The sequence below is a fragment of the Sarcophilus harrisii genome, chromosome 1 (genome assembly GCF_902635505.1).
Source record: "Sarcophilus harrisii chromosome 1, mSarHar1.11, whole genome shotgun sequence".
Classification (NCBI taxonomy): domain Eukaryota; kingdom Metazoa; phylum Chordata; class Mammalia; order Dasyuromorphia; family Dasyuridae; genus Sarcophilus; species Sarcophilus harrisii.
This window is the reverse complement of record NC_045426.1, coordinates 410,450,778-410,472,032: the sequence shown is the minus strand read 5'-3', so window position 1 is coordinate 410,472,032 and position 21,255 is coordinate 410,450,778. Positions and strand designations below refer to the sequence as shown.

At 31.4% G+C, this 21,255-nt stretch overlaps 1 long non-coding RNA gene across 1 annotated transcript in view; it reads left to right on the top strand.

Annotated features, from left to right (window-relative positions):
* Window positions 1–20,611, top strand: part of LOC116420547 — a 626,917-nt gene extending 606,306 nt beyond the window's left edge. Inside the window, exon 4 of the long non-coding RNA XR_004230898.1 lies at window positions 20,504–20,611. This is a non-coding gene — a long non-coding RNA (uncharacterized LOC116420547). The remainder of the gene's footprint in view (window positions 1–20,503) is intronic.
* The last annotated feature ends 644 nt before the right edge of the window (window positions 20,612–21,255 follow it).

Sequence of the window (21,255 nt, the reverse complement as noted above, 5' to 3'; positions counted from 1 at the left end):
GGTTTCATTGAAATGCTTTTGTCCATCATTCTTTCTCAAAATAGAGGATCAAATAAAGCATTTATTAAGTATCTACTAAGTGCCAGGCTAAGTGCTTGCCATCCTTATTTACATTGAATGTCATCATATACCAGGAGAAACAATATGCTACAGGAATACCTACAAACAAAATATATGTAGGATAAATAAAAATAATCTCAGGGGAAAAGCACTCAAGAAGTAATCAGGAAAACTTGAGCTGAGTAAGATGTAAGACCATTGGAAAAGGGGGAAGTGGCTGTTATGAGGGGCCTTAACAGTCAAAGAGAAGGGGAAAATAAGTCAAACACATTTTTTTTTCTTTTATTTGAATCTGGAGGTAATAGTGAGCCTATGGGTTTTATTGACTAAGAGGATGATCTATAAGAAGGCTATTGTATTATTTCAGATCTGAAATGGTGGTTGTATAGATCAGGTGATGGTGTCGGTATCAGAAAAGTAAAGGGAATATATTAAAGAGATTTATAAAGATGGAATTCACAACAGATTGAAAATGAAGAGTGAAAGAGTGAAGAGTCAAAGATGATAGCTAAATTATGACCCTGGTGACTAGGAACATGATGGCATGAGAGCAATAGGAAAAATGGGAATGAAACTGGGAGAAGACCTTCAGGATTCCTGGCCAAAGCAGAAATGACTGCTTCTTATATATATTCAATTTGAGTCAACCAGGACCCAAACAATGATCAAATGGGGCTTGGACTAGCACCTATTGGAGGCAAATTAGAATTAGATTTGTTTTGGTTTAAGACCTGATTTAAAAAAAAAAAAAAGAAAGAAAGAAAGATAGCCATTAAAGTGCAAGATATTTTGTGAGTGTTCAGAGATGCAAAAGAGGAGAAAAAAATTGATTTTCATATATATATTGGCCTAGGTAAGAGAAAATTCTTTACTTCAGTTGCTACATAGCTTTATGAATGGAGGCAGCGTTAGTCAGACCGAGACCTGTTGAAGACCTTACCTTAAAAAGGCCAAGATCTCCCATTTCTTCTCCAATAACTTTGATCTATATCTAGCCACTGGACCCAGATGGCTCTGAAGTGAGGCAGATGACCTTGCACAGACTTCCCTCACAGAGAAGCTGTATGGATAGTATCAAAGGCTGTAGAAAGTTAAAGATGAGAAAGTTTAGGACATTTTGATTTAGAAACGGAAGGAACAAAAGATCCAATCCAAATCCTTACACATTATAAATGGGGATCAGATAACCAAAGAAGTTAAAAGAATAGCCTTAGGTCACAGCAGCTAGTATACAGAGCTAAAATTTTGATACCAGTTTTTAGCTTCAAATTTAGCATTTTTTTCTACTTAACCCAATTATCTGTGGCAGAAAGAGAAATATTGCTGCTCTTGTTTTTCTGGTCATAATACACTTTGGAATTTCATGTTCCATTCAGTGATAAGATCTACATTTTAAGGTATTTCCAAATTTGAGAATAAGCCAAGTAAGGCAACTAGGACTACAAAACCATACCATAATAGGTATTGTTAAAGGAGCCTATATTTTTAGTTTTTAGATGAGAAAATGCAATTGGAGAGAGCTACATAGATAACTCTCTTCAAGTATTTGAAGGTACTAATGTGTTAAAAGAATGAATTTTTTTCTCTTTAACTCTATGCTTCCTGAAAATAATAAATGAAACTATTATAGGGATTTCAATGTTATAAGATTATATATACAAAGAAAACTTTGAAATAATTAGATATGTAATAAAGTGAAATAGGTTACATCTGGGGGCATTAGGTACCCATTGAATTTGAGTTCTCTAAATCAAGTAGTTGCTCAATAGGCAAGAATGTTTTAGAAGAGATTGAAATTGAAGATATTTCAGATGCCATTTGAACCAAGTAGATGACATTAGAAACAATCTTTGAAAACTGAAATTCAAATAAGGCAGATAGATGACATGGTAGATGGAATGCTGTATGAAGATTAAAGAACTAAATTGGAATTTTGCTTATATAACTTGATTTGTGACCATGGGTGGCTGGAAGCTTATCTTCTATCAGTCTGGACTTTCTCATATATAAAATCAGAATAGTAAGAACATTTACCTTTCATGGTTTCTGTGAGAATCAATTCAGTTAACATGTTTAAAATGCTTGACAAATTTTTGTGTTATCTAAATTATTATGAATATCATGGCATGGTAGAGAGCTGAAATTTTAATTTGGACCACAAATCTCAAACCAGTTACTTATTGCTTGTGAAATTTGGCAACCATTCTGAGACTCAATTTCAATTTCTTCCTTTGTAAAATTAGAAGGTTGAACTCAATAGTTTCCAATGTATCTTCTGATTCTTAATCTATAAAGACTATGCTTGTATGAATTTTATTTCACATATTTCAAATCATTCTACAAAAATTTACTGAGCATCTACTATATATGTACAACTGACAGAGAAACTGATGTGTAAATTTTCTTTTTTTTTCCTCTTTTAATTAATTTTTTCCAACAGTACTGGGGGCCAAAAAGAAGGAAATAATCCTAGATTGTTTCCAATAAAATCTGTGAATAAACTACCAATTTGTTATTATAAAGTGCTAAGGGTATAAGGATAGGCAGCATGGTACAGTAGTTAGAATTCTAGTTAAGAAAGGCTCTGGTGAAAATCATATTTGTGAGCATATAACCATGACCAAATCACTTAAAACTCAAACAACTCTCTATAATTTTAGATCACAAAAGGGCCCAGTTTTTTCTTTCCAGAGCATATTTTCCTGCTGACAAAATAGCAGACTATTGATATTTTGGAAAACAAGAGCTATTTTGACATGCTTTAAATGCCTGTTGACTCAAGGACCACAATTTTAGTATTGTTTACAAAATTTTCCAGTCAAAATTTGGCTTATTTTGTCTCCATAGGTGTCCATACCTGTTGGATGTCAGGTGGCAGTTCTTTGGCCATAACGATCCCATAAAAATGCCAGCATGTTAGTATACAAATGAATCCATTTTGATTGAACTGCTTTACTTTCCCATAAACACTGAAATGAAAACAAAATTGTTTCTTACAAATACCTGTAGATTGATAAGATTTTAGAATTGGAAAGAAGCATAAATGTTACCAAGTACAAGTCAATAATCATATACAGATCAATAAACTCAGAGTAAAAAGGTGAAATGATTTTTCATATCTTAAATAATTTGAGAGTATACCATTATATTTTTTTTGCTTAAAACATAAGCATGTTGCTATAAAATAAGAAACTCTCTAAAAAGTACTAGTATATTTAAAAATAATTTTTATATCAGTCCCTAGCACCTAATGTTTTTTTTTTTTTAAACAACCACAGATAATAGAGGATCAAGTAGCCACTGAATTTATGATAATTACTTCAGTCAATAGAGCCTGTCTGTCATGTAGATTACAAACAAACAGACAAACAAAAGCCAACCTTTAAAAAAGATGATATCCATTCTGGACTCTTTGTCTTGGGCAGTAGTCCAACCCATGCTTAAATATTTACAGTGCCATAATTAAGAACATAATGAGAAAACATCCTACAAATCTTATTTCACACCTTATCAAGTTTGCAGCCACCAAATCAATGTGTGTGTATACACACAATACATATGTATACATGTGTATAAATGTACACATGTATGCATACTCACAATCCAGCACAAGCATGAATATAATATAAAATAATCTAATTTAAGTGAAATCAATTGTTCACAAAAGTAAATGAAAATATTTTTGAAATTTTAAAGTACATTTTAATGCTTATATCACACTGTAAGAACTAAGGATTAGCTAAAACACTCAGGTCTTTTTCTCACAGAAATTATTCCAGTGGAATGAGATTTTATTTACATTAATAAATGCTTTCTAGCAATTATCAATTACTTATGAATATATTAATTGCTCAAGATCATTAGGCTTCTGTATCTCTCCCCCCTCTCTCTCTTTCTCTGTGTATATGTGTATATGTGTGTGTGTACATAGTGTTATCTAACAAACATCATTGAAGAACTTAATAGCAAATGTCCACAATCACAATGAGAATGACCTCTAAGACTTTCATTAGCTTTTTAAAAGCAATATTCAGTAGATAATAAATTACATTTTAGAAACTATTGCTACTGTCAATCCCTAAGCATTGTCTGTAATCAATAGCAGGGGAGGGAAGCAATCATCTCTACTATTACCAAGGATGCTGATGAATCTAAGATATTAAATCTTAATATGTATACCAAAATAAAATGATATCAGTTTCTTAGAAGAGGAATAAGAAACTTGATACTTTAATCTCATCTGTTGAGTATAAACATAATGTTTTTGAAGAAAGAATTTAGAATTCTTTAGAAATTTAGAAATTAAAAAAAAAAATAGTCACTCAAGTTTCTTCCTTTGCGTTCTTACAGGGAAAGGATAAATGCCATAAGATAGTTATTAAAAGAATAAAAATAGGGAAAGGCAGAAAATATCCACTATTCTTACAAATAAATGTTGTGTTAATGATTTACCAATACATCAAAGATTATGTAGACAAATTAAGCCTAGAACTGGGAATTTAATCTTTCATCAATCTCAGAAAATTTGAAGTTCACAAAAAAGGATAGAATTCAACTGTATTTTTCATTAGTAATGAATTCCATCATGATTAATTTCTATTTATTAATAAAAAGCAATAATAGTAATAATAATTTTAAATAATACTTATACATATACTATGTTAAAGTTTATGAAATGCTTTGCTAATATTATTCCATTTAATACTCATAAAAACCCTGAGAGGTATGATTACTATTATTATATCCTATTTTACACATGAGGAAGTTTTATAGAAGTAAACTGACTTGTCCAGAATCACATAGGTAGTATAAACCTGCTGAAAAATTTGAACTGAGTTCTTGCTTATTTCAGATCCAGCACTTTATTCATTGTATCACAATTATATTCATTCAATTCAACTTAACAATTATTTATGAAACTCATTTTCTGGGCAGAGCCTCATCAATGAACTGGGAATGTGTGCAACTAAAAGAAAATACTAGAACAAATAAAAATTCTGACTTAACTGTCAAGTTAGAAATTCTGAAAATCAAAGGGTAATTTTAAAAAAAAGCAGGAAAACTACTGAACTAATAAATAAAATTAATAGATAGTTTTATGAAAACAAACAAAACTTCAGTGAAAATTTGATTAAAAAAGAGGAAAGGAAAAATTTGCCAGTGTCAAAAATGAAAAGAATGAATTCAGTACTAATGAAGAGGAAATTAAAGGAAAACTTAGAAACCATTTTGCCAAGCTGCAAGCAAATAAACTGCACAGTCTAAGTGAAATTGAAGAATATTTACGGAAACATAAATTGCCTAGATTAACAGAAAAGGAAATAATCCCATTTAAAGAAAGAAAGAACAAGATTTCAGTGAACTCCATGATAGGAAAAAAAAATCTCCATGGCTAGATGAATTTACAGTTGAATTCTACCAAACATTTAAAGTAAACATAATTCCAATATTATATAATCTACTTGGAGAAACAAGTAAAAGAAGAGTTCTGTCATCTCCTTTTTAGGACACAAAATGGTGGTCAGAGCAAAGATAGTAGAGTGAAGCTACTTGAGTGCTTGCAGTTTCCATTCAAAAACCACATGAAACCAACTTTCTGAATAGTGTGTTGGAAGCAAATCACTCTTCAACTCAAAACAATTAAAAGGACTTAAAGAAACATCAGTCTCACTAGGATTAAAGAGGTGCTCAGCCCAGCTCAGACATAGTCTGTGAAAGCCAGTGAGAAGATCTTAATCACACCAGATCAGCAACTGGTACCCTTTGTCATGGCTCAGTAACAGAGCAGAGCAGGGCAGCCTCCAGTCCCAGCTCAGAAGGCAAATTCTGGGAAACCAGATTTATTCCTGGAAAGAGCAGGTGAAGTTACCCCCTGCTGAAAACAAAATACCAAAGACAAGGGGCTCATGTGCTCAAAACAAATGCCCAGTCCTGCAGAGGAATCTCATGATTGTGCCTCTTTTACCCCAGCAGCAGAGTGCAACCATAAAAATCACAAAAGAGAAAATACAAAAAAGAGAACGAAAGAAAATGATCAAGAAACAGAAAAGGACCTTAACCATAGAAAGCTACTATGGTGACAGGGAAGCACAAATTCAGACAAGGATAAAATGTCCACAAAGGAAATGTCAATGAGGGATATGAATTGGTCTTGTCAAGCCCAAAGAAGTTTCTTGAAAGTGCTCATAAAATAGTTTAAAGGCAAATAAGTGAGATAGAAGGAAAAATTAGGGAAAACAATGAGAGGTATACAAAAGAGAAAGAATAGCTTGGGAAAAGAAGGAAAAATATTGACTGAAGAAAATAATTACTTAAATATGTAATTGACCAAATGTAAAGTAAAAAATCCACTGGAAAAAAATCAATTCATTTTTTACTGTAGTAAGTTTACTTATTTTAATACGCATTGCTTTATAAATCATTTTGGGAGAGAAAAGATCAGAACAAAAGAGAAAAAAAACATATGAGAGGAAAAAAAAAAGAAAAAAAAAGTTAATATAGCTTGTATTTATTTACATTCAGTCCCCTTAGTTTTTTCTGGATGCAGATGACCTTTTCTGCCCAAAGTGTACACATTCTTGCTGTTATTGTACACCAAGTGTTCCTGGTTCTGCTTGTTTTGCTCAGCATCTATTCATATAAATCTTTCCAGGCCTTTCTATAATCAGCTTGTTCTTCAATTTTATAGGACAATAATATCCATTACCTTTGTGTACCACAACTTGTTCAGCCATTCCCCAATTGATGGGCATCCATGCATTTTCTAGTTCTTTGCTACACAAAAGAACTGCTACAAACATTTTTGCACATAGTGGTCTTTTCTTTTTTTTATAATTTCCTTGGGATACAAGAACCAGTTAATGGCACTGCTGAGTCAAAAGGTAGGTACAGTTTTATAGCACTTTGGGCACAGTAGCAAATTGTTCTCCAGAATGGTTAAATCATTCACAACTTCACCAATAAAGCATTAGGGTCCCAGTTTTCCCATACCCCCCAAACATTTATCATTATCTTTTACTATCATCTTACCAATCTGAGAAGTGTGAGTTGGTAACTCAGAGTTGTTTTAATTTGCATTTCTCTAATCAATAATAGTTTAGAACACTTTTTCATATAACTATAAATGACTTTAATTTCATCAAATGAAAAATGTCTGTTCATATCCTTCAACCATTGGTTAATTAGGGAATGACTTGCATTTTATAAATTTGACACAGTTCCTTATATATTTTAGAAATGAGACCTTTAGCAGAAACATTGGCTCTAAAGATTTTTTTCCCAGCTTTCTGCTTCCTTTTTCTGTTGGTGAAACCAACCAGTTTCTGTTGGTGAAAAACAAAATTTAATTTAATGTAATCAAAATTGTCCATTGTGCCTTTCATAATCTTCTCTAGTTCTTCTATGGTCATAAATTCCTCCCTTCTCCAAAGATCTGATAGATAAATTATCCCTCATGCTCCTAATTTGTTTATGGTATCCTCCTCCCCAACTCATATATCCAATTTGACCTTATTTTGGAATAGGGAGTGAGATGCTGAGTTTCTGACATATTATTTTTTTTTCCATTTTCCCAGCAATGTTTGTAAAATGATGATTTCTTATTCCAGAAGTTGGAGATTAGATATTTATCAAATATTACATTATTAATAGGCCTTGATTATTAAATCACGTGTATCTAATCTATGCCACTGATCCACCACTCTATTTCTTAGCTAGTAACAAATGGTTTGATTACGGCTGCCTTATAATATAGTTTTACTTTGAAACTGCTAATCATCATGCTTTGTATCTTTTTTTTTCATTAATTCTCTTGATATTCTTGACCTTTGTTCTTCCAGATGAATTTTGTTATTATTTTTTCTAGTGCTACAAAATAATGTTTGGCAGTTTGATTGGTATGGCACTGAACAAGTAGAACAAATTAGGCAGAATTGACATTTACATTATATTAGCACAACCTAGCTATGAATAATTGATATTTTCCCAATTCTTTAGATCTGATTTTATTTGTGTGAGAAGTGTTTTGTAATTGTGTTCATAAAATTCTTGGGTTTGTCTTGGTAGGTAGACCCCCAAGTATTTTATTTTGTCTACAGTAATTTTAAATGGAATTTTTCTTTCTATCACTTGCTTATGGGCTTTGTCAGTAATATATAGAAATGCTGATGATTTGTGTGGATTTATTTTATATCCTACAACTGCTAAAGCTGTGAATTGTTTCAAGTAGGATTTTGGATAATATCTTAGGATTCTCTAATTATATAATCATATCATCTTCTAGAGTGATCATTTTATTTCGTTATTACCTATTTTAATTCCTTTAATTCCTTTTTCTTTTTTTATTGCTAAAGTCAACATTTCTAGCACAATGTTGGATAATAGAGGTGATAATGGTCATCCTTGTTTCATCCATGATCTTATTGAGATGCTTATTTTTGCTCAGCTTCTCTCCATTACAAATAATCTTTCCTATAGGTTTTAGATAGATACTGCTTATAATTTTAAGAAAAACTCCTTTTATTCAAGTGCTCTCTAGTGTTTTTACTGCTTTCTAGGAATGAGCATTGTGTTTTATTAAAACCTTTTTCTGCATCTACTGATATTATCATATGATTTCTGTTGGTTTTGTTATTGATATGGTCTATCATGGTAATTGTTTTCTTGAATTTGAACCAGTTCTGCATTCCTGGCACAAATCTCACTTGGTCATAATGTCTTATCCAGCTGATAAATTGCTGTATTCTCTTTGCTAATATTTTATTTAAAATGTTTTCATCAATATTCATTAGGGAGATAGCTCCGTAATTTTGTTTCTCTGTTTTGGCTCTTCCTGGTTTAGGTATCAGCCTTATATTTGTGTCATAGAAGGAATTTGACAGTATTCCTTCTTTACTTATTTTTGAAAGTAGTTTACATACTATTGGAATTCACTGCCCTTTAAACATTTGGTAGAATTTACTTGTAAATCCATCTGTCCCTGAAGATTTTTTTTTAGGATGTTCATTAATGACTTATTCAATTTTTTTTTTAATGGGACTATTTCAGTATTTTATTTCCTCTTCTGTTTACCTGGGTAGTTTCTAGATAGATAGATAGATATAGATATGTTTGTTGTTGTTGCTGAGGCAATGGGGTTAAGTGACTCGTGCAGGGTCACACAGGTAGGAAATGTTAAGAGTCTTCGGCCAGAATTGAACTCAGGTCCTCCTCACTTAAGACAGAGCCTCTATCCACTGCACCAACTAGCTGCCAGAATTAATATTTTTTTAAATATTCATTGATTTGGGTTAGATTGTCAGACTTGCTGCCATAGAGTTGAGCAAAATATCTCCCAATTATGTATTTAATTGCTTTTTCATTAGTGGTAAGTCCTCCCACCCACCCACCCCCCCTTTCATTTTTGATGCTGGTGATTTGTTTGTTTTTTTCTTTCCTATTTCTGATCAAATTAACCAAAGGTTTATTTATCTTGTTAATTTTTTCATAAAATCAATTCTTTGTTTTGTTTATTAGTTCAATAGTTTTCTTAGTCTCTATTTTATTCATCTCCTCTTTGAGTTTCAAAATTACTAAGTTGACATTTAATTGGGTATGCTTAATTTGTTCTTTTTCTAGCTTTTTTGGTTGTATGCCCAATTCATTGATCTCTTTTTTCTATTTTATTTTTGTAGCTATTTAGAGATATAAAATTTCCCCTAAAAATAGTTTTGGCTATATCTTATAGGTTTTGGTATCTTGTCTCATTATTCTCATTCTCTTAGATGAAATTATGTATTGTTTCAGTGATTTGCTGTTTGACTCACTCTTTTTTTTAAGAATTAGATTATTTAATTTCAAATTGATTTTTAGTCTATTTTTGTGCCTCTTTATTAAATATAATTTTTATTGCATTGTAGTCTAAAAATGAAGCATTTACCATTTCTGCCTTTTTGCATTTGATCTCAGTTATAAAAATGACAATTTTACTAAATTTGTCTACTTGTTCAGTGCTATGCCAATCAACTGCCATATATATGTATATATATATATATATATACATATATATATATGTATGTATGTATACACACACACATACACACACACACTATATATATAATCAAACAAAAAAAACAAAATTTATCTGGAAAACAAAAAGTCAAGAATATTAAGGGAAATAATAAAAAGAAAAATGCAAATAGGGTGACTGAAACTCTATTGTAAAGCCACAGTCATCAAAAGTATTTGATACTAGCTAAGAAATAGAATGGTGGCTCAGTAGAATAAGTGATACACATGACAAAATAATCAATGACTACAATAATCTAATGTTTCATAAACTCCCAAACTTCAGTTTCTGGAATAGGAACTCACTATTTGACAAAAATTTCTAGGGAAAATGGAAAATAATAGCAGAAAAACTGGGAAATAATGTCAAAAACTCTGCATAAACCTATGTCTCATACTCCATACCTAAATAAGGTCAAAATGGGGTACACAATTTGGGCATAAAGGGTGATATTCTAATCAAATTAGAGGAATGAGAGGTAATTTGCCCATCAAATCTTTGGAGAAGGAAGGAATTTATGACCAAAATAAAGCTAGAGAACAATATGAAAGGTAAAATGGACAACTTCGACTACATTAAATTAAAAAGTATTTTTACCAATAGAAACCAGGTTAAAAGGGAGATAGAAATCTGGGAAAAAATCTTCAGAAAATCAAGATGTAGTTTATCTATCAGAGCTTTGGGGAAGGGAAGACTCTATGACCAGAGAAGAACTGGACAACATTATGAAATGAAAAGTAGACAATTTTGATTATACTAAATTAAAAAACTTTTGCATCAAAAAAACAAAGTAACAAAAAAAATCAACGAGTTTAAAAGGGAAGTAAAAAGCTGAGAAAATATCTTTACAAGCAGTGTTTCTTATTAAGGCCTCATTTCAAAAATATATAAAGAACTGTGTTATATTTAGTAAAAATACAACTCATTCTTCTGTTGATAAATGTGAAAAGAAATGAATAGTTTTCAGATATGGAATTAAAGCCATATTTAGTCATATGAAAAAGTACTCTAAAGCACTATTAATTAAAATGAAGCAAATTGAAACAACTTTGAGGTGCCGCCTCATATCTCTCAGATTTGCTAAGTGACAGAAAAAGATAATGATAAATGTTGGAGGGGATGTGGGAAAATGCATTTTTGGTGGAATTTTGAAATTATCTAACCATTTGGAGGAACAATTTGGAAATATCCCAAATTCTGCATCCAGCAATGCTACTACTGGGTTTATATTCTAAGGAAAACATAAAGGAGGGAAAACAAGTCACATGTGCAAAATATTTGCAGCAGCTCTTTTTGTGGTGGCAAGGAATTAGAAAATGAGTAGATACACATTAATTGGGGAATGGCTAAATAAATAATTGTATATGAAAATAATGAAATATTATTGTTGTATAAAAATTATGAACAAGCTCATTTTAGAAAGGCCTAGAAAGATTTATAAGAGCTGATGTTTAGTGAAATAAGCAGAATCAGGAATGCATTGTACACAATAACAGCAAAATTGCATCATGATCCAATATAAAAGACTTCATTCTTTATAGTGATTCAGTGATACAAAATAATCCAAAAAACTTTGGATAGAAAATGCTATCTGCATCCAGAAGAGAAAAAAAAAAAAAAAAAACTATAGAGATTGAATATAAATAAAATCATTTTATGTTCACTTTTTCCTGTTTTTTTTTCTTTTGTGGTTTTTCCCATTTGTTCTGATTTTTGTCTATCCCAACACGATTCAAAAATAAATATGTATTTAAAAAGTTAATATACAAAAATATTCAGAAAAAATAAAATAATTTATAATTTTAAAAGAGCACAAAATGATGTTAGAATCTAAACCAGGAAGAGCCAAACCAGAAAATGAAAACTATCGACCAATTTTCATAATATGTAAGTTTTGAGAAATGTAAAAGGCAGTATTAATAAAGAGATTAAAATTATCATAAGGAAAACTATTAGCATAATTGAGCATACCACTAACAAAGCTAACAGAAATCAAAATATTACCTCAACAGATGTCAAAAAAGCTTTTGCTAAAATACAACATCTATTCTTATGAAAAATACTACAGAACATAGAAATATATGGACTTTTCCATACAACAACAAGCAGCATCTATATAAAACCATCAGCAAGCAGAGGAAAAGCTAGAAGCATTCCCAGTAAGATTAAGGGTGAAACAAGGCTGGCTGCCCATTATCATCACTATTATCTAATATTGTACTAGCAATGTTGTGTCTCATAATTTATTTATTTCTTCATCATCATATCAATCAAACTATCAAAAAAGTATAAAGCAAAAAAAATTATAAAATTCATCTGGAAGAATAAAAGTTTAAGAATGTCCAGGGCATTAATTAAAGAGAAAGAGAGAGAGAGAGAGAGAGAGAGAGAGAGAGAGAGAGAAAGAGAAAGGTAGCCCAGATATTAAGCTATATATAAACTCTTAAATTATAATATAAAGCAGTAATCATCAGAACTAATTGATATTAGCTTATTTCTTAGCCATCACTCTACTTACGGATCAATGGAATAATGATATGTACAAAAGACAATAAATGTAATGATCTACTGTTTGATTAAACCCAAAGATTCCATATTATGAGAAAAGAACCTATTGTTTGAGAAAAACTGCCCATAAAATATGAAAATAATATGTCTGAAACTAATCATAATATTATGGAATATTATTGTTCTGTAAGAAATGATCAACAGGATGATTTCAGAAAGACCTGGAGAGACTTACACGAACTGATGCTGAGTGAAACGAGCAGGGTCAAGAGATCATTATATACTTCAACAACAATACTATATGATGACCAATTCTGATGGACCTGGCCATCCTCAGCAATGAGATCAACCAAATCAGTTCCAATGGAGCAGTAATGAATTGAACCAGCTATGCCCAGCGAAAGAATTCAGGGAGATGACTAAAAATCATTACATTAAATTCCTAATCCCTATATTTTTGTCCACCTGCATTTTTTATTTCCTTCACAGGCTAATTGTACAATATTTCAGAGTCTGATTCTTTTTGTACAGAAAAATAACGGTTTGGTCATATATACTTATTGCGCATCTAATTTATATTTTAATATATTTAACATCTACTGGTCATCCTGCCATCTGGCGGAGGGGTGGGGAGAATGAGGAGAAAAATTGGAACAAGAAGTTTGGCGATTGTCAATGCTGTAAAGTTACCCATACATATAAACTGTAAATAAAAGGCTATTAAGTTAAAAAAAAAAAAAAAAAAAAAAAAAAAAGAAAGAAAGAAAGAAAGAAAGAAACTAATCATAGACTAACATTTGACACTCATAACGAAGTAAGGTCAATATGGTTTCATGATTTAGGTTTTGCTCATTAAAGGGTGTTGCTATTAGCAAATAAGGGAAACAAGAGATAGCTTACCTGTTAGAGCTATTGATATGGGAAAGATTCCTTTCTAGATTCCCACCCCCTCCTAGTTAATAATGTAAATTACCCTTAGACTCACAAATCCTGGTCCCTTTGAATTCCAATAGAAGATCCGGACCTGTCCCAGCCCCATCTGGATTTAAGCCAACTTTGGGGCTACACCCAAAAGCCCCTTGAGCTAAGTCTGTTATTATAAAAGGGCCATGCTGGGAACCTCTCTTGACAGAGATTCCAAACATGCTAGCCATGTGAGGACTCTCTGTCCACTGGACCCTCTGTCCAGTGTCCTCCTTATCTCTACCTTCACCTATCTCCTACTTCTAAACTCAATAATAAACCTCTTTTATCAATCTAGCTCTCGGGATAATAAATGCTTTTATTGGGGACTCGCTCTGCTACTAGACCTCATTTACCTCTGTATCCTTGCGCCAAAGCCAAGGGGTTTGCAGGGGAGCTCTGTTTGACTCCCTGTACCCCAAACCTGCCACTAGACCTCAACTAAATCCTAATTTCATTTAGGTACCCCAAATCTAGACCTTAACACTATGAAGAGGGAAAGATTTATGATCAAAAAGAAAATACAGAACATAATGAAATGCAAAGTAGATTATTTTAATTACATTAAATTAAAAAGGTTTTTTATTTGGTTTGGTTTAGTTTGGTTTTTTACAAAAAAATCCAAGGCAATTAAGCTTTTTCTGATAAAGACCTAAGTTCTCAAATATATAAAGAACTGTGTCAAGTTTATAAAAATAAAAGCAATTTACCAAGACTCATGGTAGAACATTATATGTACAACCAGACAAAGAATTGTAGAGTCTGAATGCAGATTACAGAACTCTATTTTCATTTTTTGTTTTTTTTTCTTATTGTTGTTTTTTCCCCTTTTGTTCTGATTCTTCTTTCACGACAACTAATGTGGAAATATGTTTAATATTGTTATTTATGTATAACCTATATCAGATTACCTTCTGTCTTAAAGAGATGGAAAGAGAAAGCCAACTTTGGGACTCAAAATGGTATAAAAGTTAATGTTGAAAACCAAATAGAAAAAACTGCCCAAGATCCATTGTTGAAAATATAATTAAAAATCTGGTGCTCTCTTCTTACTTTTTTAACTTAAATAAATGGTTAACTGAAAAGAAAAGAAAAATAAAGAAGACTATAACACATTCATAGTAAATCTAAATAACAGACCCAGTGTACCATAGATGAAAGAGTACTGGATTCTTAAGCAGAGAATTGCTATTAAATGTTAACTTTCTTGCTTTCTTACCAGGTTACTTTGAGCAAGTTATTTAAGGTTACTAGGATTTACTTTCCTTATCTATAAAATGAAGTTTTGTTTTTTTTTTTTTTTTTTTATTAGACAATCTCTCAGATTTCCTGCATGTTTAAATCTATGATGCACAGCTAATCCTGAAGCATCAGAACTGGGGAAGGCGGGGAGAGGGAACAGGAGAGATGGATAAAGAGAAGTTACTAATTATCTGCAAGGGAGACTCTTTCTCATTCAGAAAAAGTAAACAGAAAAAGAACCTGAGCTTGCTTAATATGGATGCTATCTACTTCACAGTTTTTCCTAGGATTAATCAAGGATATGATATAATCCAGAGATTCAATATCTACTTGTAAACCAATACTTCTGGTTTGTTTCTCTGCCTGTAAGGAAAGGAAATTTCACTAGAGAGTAGAGAATCCCAGGGGTTTAAATAGAATTTTTTTTTTTTTTTTTTTTTTTTTTACAAAATTTGATTTCCCTGAATGTGAGGGTATTGTATCAAGGGAATCAAAAGCCATTCATACTTCCAGCGAGGCTCACAATGGACACAGGGTTTTGATGACATAAATTTCTTGTAACTAGATCTCCTTTTCCTCACTTGCTCTTTAGCAGTCACAATGAAACAGTGCCCCTGTTTCTTTTATGACATAAATATTTTGAGAAATATTTTGAGATGGTAATTTTTATTTTGAAGAAAAAAGTTACAAGTTAAAGGAAAAGTTGCAAGTGGTTGTTTTTTTTCCAATTTCTTTGTTTTATTTGTTTATCCAAGGGCATTTTTCTCCCTTATATTTAGAAAGTAGTTACTTAATAAGATTCTATTTTCTCTGCATCCTACTTTTGGAAATTCATAGATACATTAAATCTAATATCCTCTCCTGAGAAGATAGGAGATTTCAAGACTTAGAGGGGAAGAAATCAGAGCCCTGCATTTCAACAGAAACCATTCAGAAACTAAAATAACAGATGCACTGAGGTAAAGCTCACCCCAAACTAGAGTTTGCTTTTAGTAGTAGGGCCTTTGAAGACTGCTGTTCAGGCAATCCTTAGAGAAATCAGCCTCACAGCAATACTAATCCTGAAGATATTAATATTTGGTTTTTCATCTGCAAAACTATTATGTGTCTGTGTATTATCGTGATAATTCCCCACGAGCATTATTTACAATACACAGTGGGTAGTTTAAAAATCCAATCACTTCTTTACTACCAAACAAAGGAACAGCAGGATTTTTGCTGTGGTCAATAATTGTTTCTTTTCTGTTTTAAAGAAGGCATTGTTGACTTCATAAAATAAGGGTAATATTAAGTTTGTCTGGATAAACATGAAATCATAGGGTGATAGCTTTAGAATTGAAAGGAATCCTAGGAGCCATCAAGTTGAAGCCATCAATATGAATAACTCATATTAAGGAAATCAAAGTAGAGTGAGTTTAAATGGCTTGTTCTAAAGTCAGTCACATATAAGTATTTCAGGCAGAATTTGTACTCAGGTATTTCTTCATTTAAGCCCAGGTTACTATCTGCCTTAGGGATTTTACAAGATGAATGATTTTCAAGAGTTGTCACAATTTTAGCAACTTCATGAAATTTGTCTGTTCCTTTCTCAAATGGGATAAGAAAAACAGGGGGAAATAATAAGATTATTTTGTAATGCTTGACCTTATTCAGAGATCTTGATAACTGATTGTAGATGTACAATAAAAAGATTATTCCTCAATCCAGCAAATGTTGAATCAACAATAATGAGTAATTTATGTAGTATTTTATGTCTTCCAAAGTGTATGCCTCATAATAACTTTATGAGATAGAAATTATAAGCATCATTATCTCCTTTTTATAAACACTGAAGTAAGGTTCAAAGAACTCATATTATTTTCCCAGAAACAGAGCTGATAGACATAAAAGTGAAAACAGACTTAGATCACTCCTAATGTCAAAACCCAATGGTCTTGTCACTGCACCATGTGAATACTAATAAGATATTTTAAATTAATTATTTTCCGTTAATACTCAGATTATTGATACATTTTATGATGGTTCATGGACAAACAATTTCCTAAGATTAACACTTAGACATTATTTTGCTTGTCATGGGACCAACATTTACTAAACTCATAGAAACATTGCAAAAAGTCATGAATTTTTTACACATATAAGGCAATCAAATGAAAACCAAAATTAGAGGACTTGAATTAAAAAAAAATGAGAGGAAGAAAGAAAGGAATAATGAAAGCTAGAAAGAACAAAAATAAGAAAAGTGAAAAATAGCATGCTTTCATCTTTAATTAAAACAGTTTCCAGTTCTAAAAGCAATAGCATGCTTCATCATGAGTTCTTTGGATTTTCTTGAATCATTGTATTGCTAACAATCTGCTCATCATTTCTTATACTATAATAATATTGCATCAAAATCATATAGTAAAAATTTGTTCAGTCATTTCCAAATTAATGGACATCCTTTCAATTTTCAATGTTCTATGTATAGATCAGTTTTCTTTTTAATTTTTACCTCCTTGAGATAAACAACTTGTAGCTGTATTGTTGGGTCAAATACTAAATATGGGTTTATATCTCTTTGGTCATAATTCCCAATAGCTCTCCAGAATAATTGAATTAGTTCACTTTAGCAATAGAGTATTAGTGTCTCAATTTTCCCATTTCCCTTCCAATATTTGTCATTTTTTTTCTTTTTTTGATACATATTGCTTTATGAATCATGTTAGGAGAGGAAAATCAGAGCAAAAGTGAAAAATCATGGGAGAGATTTAAACGAAAACAGAAAATAGAAGTGAAAATAGCACTGTTGATTTATATTCAGTCTTTTTAGTTCTTTTTCTGGATGCAGATGGCCTGTTCTTATCCTTTGCAATTTATTGATTGAGAAATGACATTTTTAAAAATAAATTTGATTTAGTTCCTAGTTTATTTGAGAAATGAGGTCTTTATACTAGAACTCTGCTGTAATTAATTATTATTACTGTGAATTTTCTTTAACCAGTCAACCCCCCTCCATTTGTCTGTTTCTCTTTCTCTCTTTTGCTCTCTCTGTTCACCCTGTCCATCCTCAAAAAATGTTTTGCTTCTGACTACTACTTCTTCCAACATAGCTCCCTACTATCACCTACCACTATTTCTTATTCCTGTCACTTCCTATTTTCCTAGGGTAGGAAACATTTCTAAATCTATTTGAGTGCGTATATTATTCCTTATTTGAGCCAATTCTGATGAGAGTTAGCTTCAAGCACATCTCACCACTTACATACACATGCACACTTGCTCTATTTCCCTTCTTTTGCAAAAGCTTTTTTGTGCCTATTTAAGATAGATCATTTAAAAAATTCTCCTTCCTTTCCCCTTCTCTCTGTGTATTTGTCTCTCTCTCACTCCTTAACTTTTTTATATATTATTTTATCATATTCAATTAACACCTGTGACCTCTATGTATACTTGTTCTAAATTCCATAATATAATTTTTAGGAATTACAAATATTATCTTCCCATGTAAAAATGCAAATAGTTTAACCATATTGAATCCTTATACTTTCTCTTTATTGTCTATCTTTTTAAGCTTTTCTTAAGTCTTATCCTTTTTTAAACATATATGTGTGTACATATGGATAGATTAAATACTAATTTGAAAAAGAAAAAAAAGAAAAACGCCATGTGCACAGTAGACTATAAGAGGATTTAAAATATTAGACAATAATTTTTTATTTCAAAAAAACTTATGTAAAAAATACTGTACTTTTGTACAGAACTGTTTACTTTTTCTTTGCTTTTTTTGTAGGGTTTATTTTGTTTTGTGATGTGCAGAACTTTATTGCTTTTCCCCCATTTTTTCCCTATGACCTCCTGCAAAAAGTCAACAATTAAGCAAATACATATACATATGTGGTTTACATACATATATACATGTTTGGATGTTTCATGTATGTGTGTACATAGATATGTATGCATGTATATGATGCTGTGTGTTCATAATGCACAATTATGTATACTTTCACATACATAGTGTGTATACTATACATACATATATAAAGACATACAGATTTTCCTTAGCCATACATGTGTACACATATACATTCACATGCATCTATATGTGACTATGGTATGCTTCTTTAACCTCTGTTTCTCTGTTTCATCCTTTTTTATGCTTTTCTAAATTGAGGGGGTATACATCAATTGAGTTTTGGCTAAACACATTATGGTATATAAATGTTATGGAATACAAGCAAGCAGATTTCAAAAAATCTGGAAAGACTTACATTAACTGATGCTGAGTGAAGGACACAGAACTAGGTACACATTGTGGACAATAAGAATAATTTGTGTGATAATTAGCTATAGTAGATTTAGCTCTTTTCACCAATATAATGATCCAAAACAATTCTAAAAAATTAATGATGAAAAAATGCTATTCATATCCAGAGAAAGGACTATGGAGTCTGAATGTAAATCACTTTGTTTTTACCTTTTTTACCTTTATTGTAAATCACTTTGTTTTTTTACCTTTATTGTGATTTTTTCTTTTTTCCCTTGATTTTTCTTTCCCTGCATGACTAATATGAAAATATGTTTAATATGATTGTATATGATCAAGGGAATTAATGAAAAAATACAAAGGATAGTGGCTTAGGATCACTAGACCCAAAACTACATTATAAAGCAGCAGTCTTCAAAATCATTTGGTAAAGACTAAGAAATAAAGTTTTTGTTGATCAATGAGATAGGTTAGATGCATACTGGAACATTATTGTTCAAAAAAAATGATTAAGAAACTGATTTTAGAAAGACCTGCAAAGATTTACATGAATTGATTTTCATCAAAACAAGCAGAACCAGGAATATATTGATGCAATAACAGCAAGAATGTGCAATGATCAACTATGAAAGACATGGTTCTTATGGATAGAAAATGACATCTGTATCCAGAAAAAGAAAAATAGATATTGATTGTAAATCAAGACATACTATGTTCACTTTTTTTTTTCTGTTTTTTCTCCTCTCTCATGTTTGTTTCCCTTTTTCTCTGATTTTTTTCCCCACCATGATGGGACATGGTGGGAATTGACATGAGACATTGACATGACAACGTGCATTAAAAATAAATAATTGAACATTAAAAAAACATGATTGTACATGTACAACTTTTATGAATTTACTTACTGTATTGGAGAGGGGCAAGGGAAAGGAGGGAAGGAGAAAAATCTGACACTCAATATCTTACAAGAATGAATGTAGGAAATTCTCTTTACATGTAATTGGGGAAAATATAAAATACTATTAAAGGGAGAAAATTAAGTTGTTTGGAGGGAAATTTGGGACAGCTCAATTGGGTCCCCTCTTTTTTTGCCATAATCCCCACATTCCATACATACATTTTAATACAAATTTTGAATTTTATTAGACCAAAGAGTCTTTCTGCCACATTATAGAACTCATGATACTTGAGTTGACAAGGTTTAGTGCATGGTTCACTACATTCAATCATAATGAAAATGTGGTTTTTCAGGCGTGATTCAATTATCACCATTGGAAACATATCATCTTGAGTTTATATATATTCAGCTAAGCCATCTTAAGATTTATTAAACCCACATAATTATTGTCACAGTTTTCTAGTTATGATAATGGTTAAAGGATCTTGTTTTGTTTATTTATGTGGGTTTTATTTGTTTGTTTGTTTGTTTTTTAATCTAGGTTGCTACAGATCAGAGAACATGTCCAAGGTTAATTAGGATAATGCATTGGGGCCATGGTGATATAATAGGTGAGTTAAATTTCAATAGGATTCTTTTTTGTTTTTTTTTTTTCCTTTTAATCTTTATACTTTACATACTACAATAATTTATAAAAAGGGATTCATTTCCTGTTGGAATCTTTACAAACTGTTAAGTCATTAGAATTGATAAAGACAATAATTATCTAATTTAGCATGGTTCAGTATGATTGATCTGATCTTACAAGGAGATGTTATGGGCCAGAAGAAACAAGTAGAACTGACAGACAATAATGCTTGTGTTCACACCTATACAGAGCTCATATAAGCAAGAAGTATTTAAGTACTTATTGGAGTTTACAAGTATGGGAAATTCACAAAGATTTCCCCCCTCAGCCACAAAATACCATTATATTGAAGAGAAACTTATCCTTTGCTTTTACTAGTGTAAAAATAACAGACTTGTACTTTACAGTATATGTATTATATATAGACCATGATATCAATTGAAATTTAAAGTTTTGAAGAAAGAAATGGAGCGATGTGGAGAGAGACAGAGACAGAGAGATGCAGAGAAAGAGTCTGAGAGACAGAGAGAGACACACAAAGAGAATGAGAGAGAGAGAGAGAGAGAGAGAGAGAGAGAGAGAGAGACATAGACAGAAACAGAGACAGAGAGAAGAAAGAGGGAGAAAGGGAAAAGAGAAAAAAAATTTATCATCCTTATCTTTTC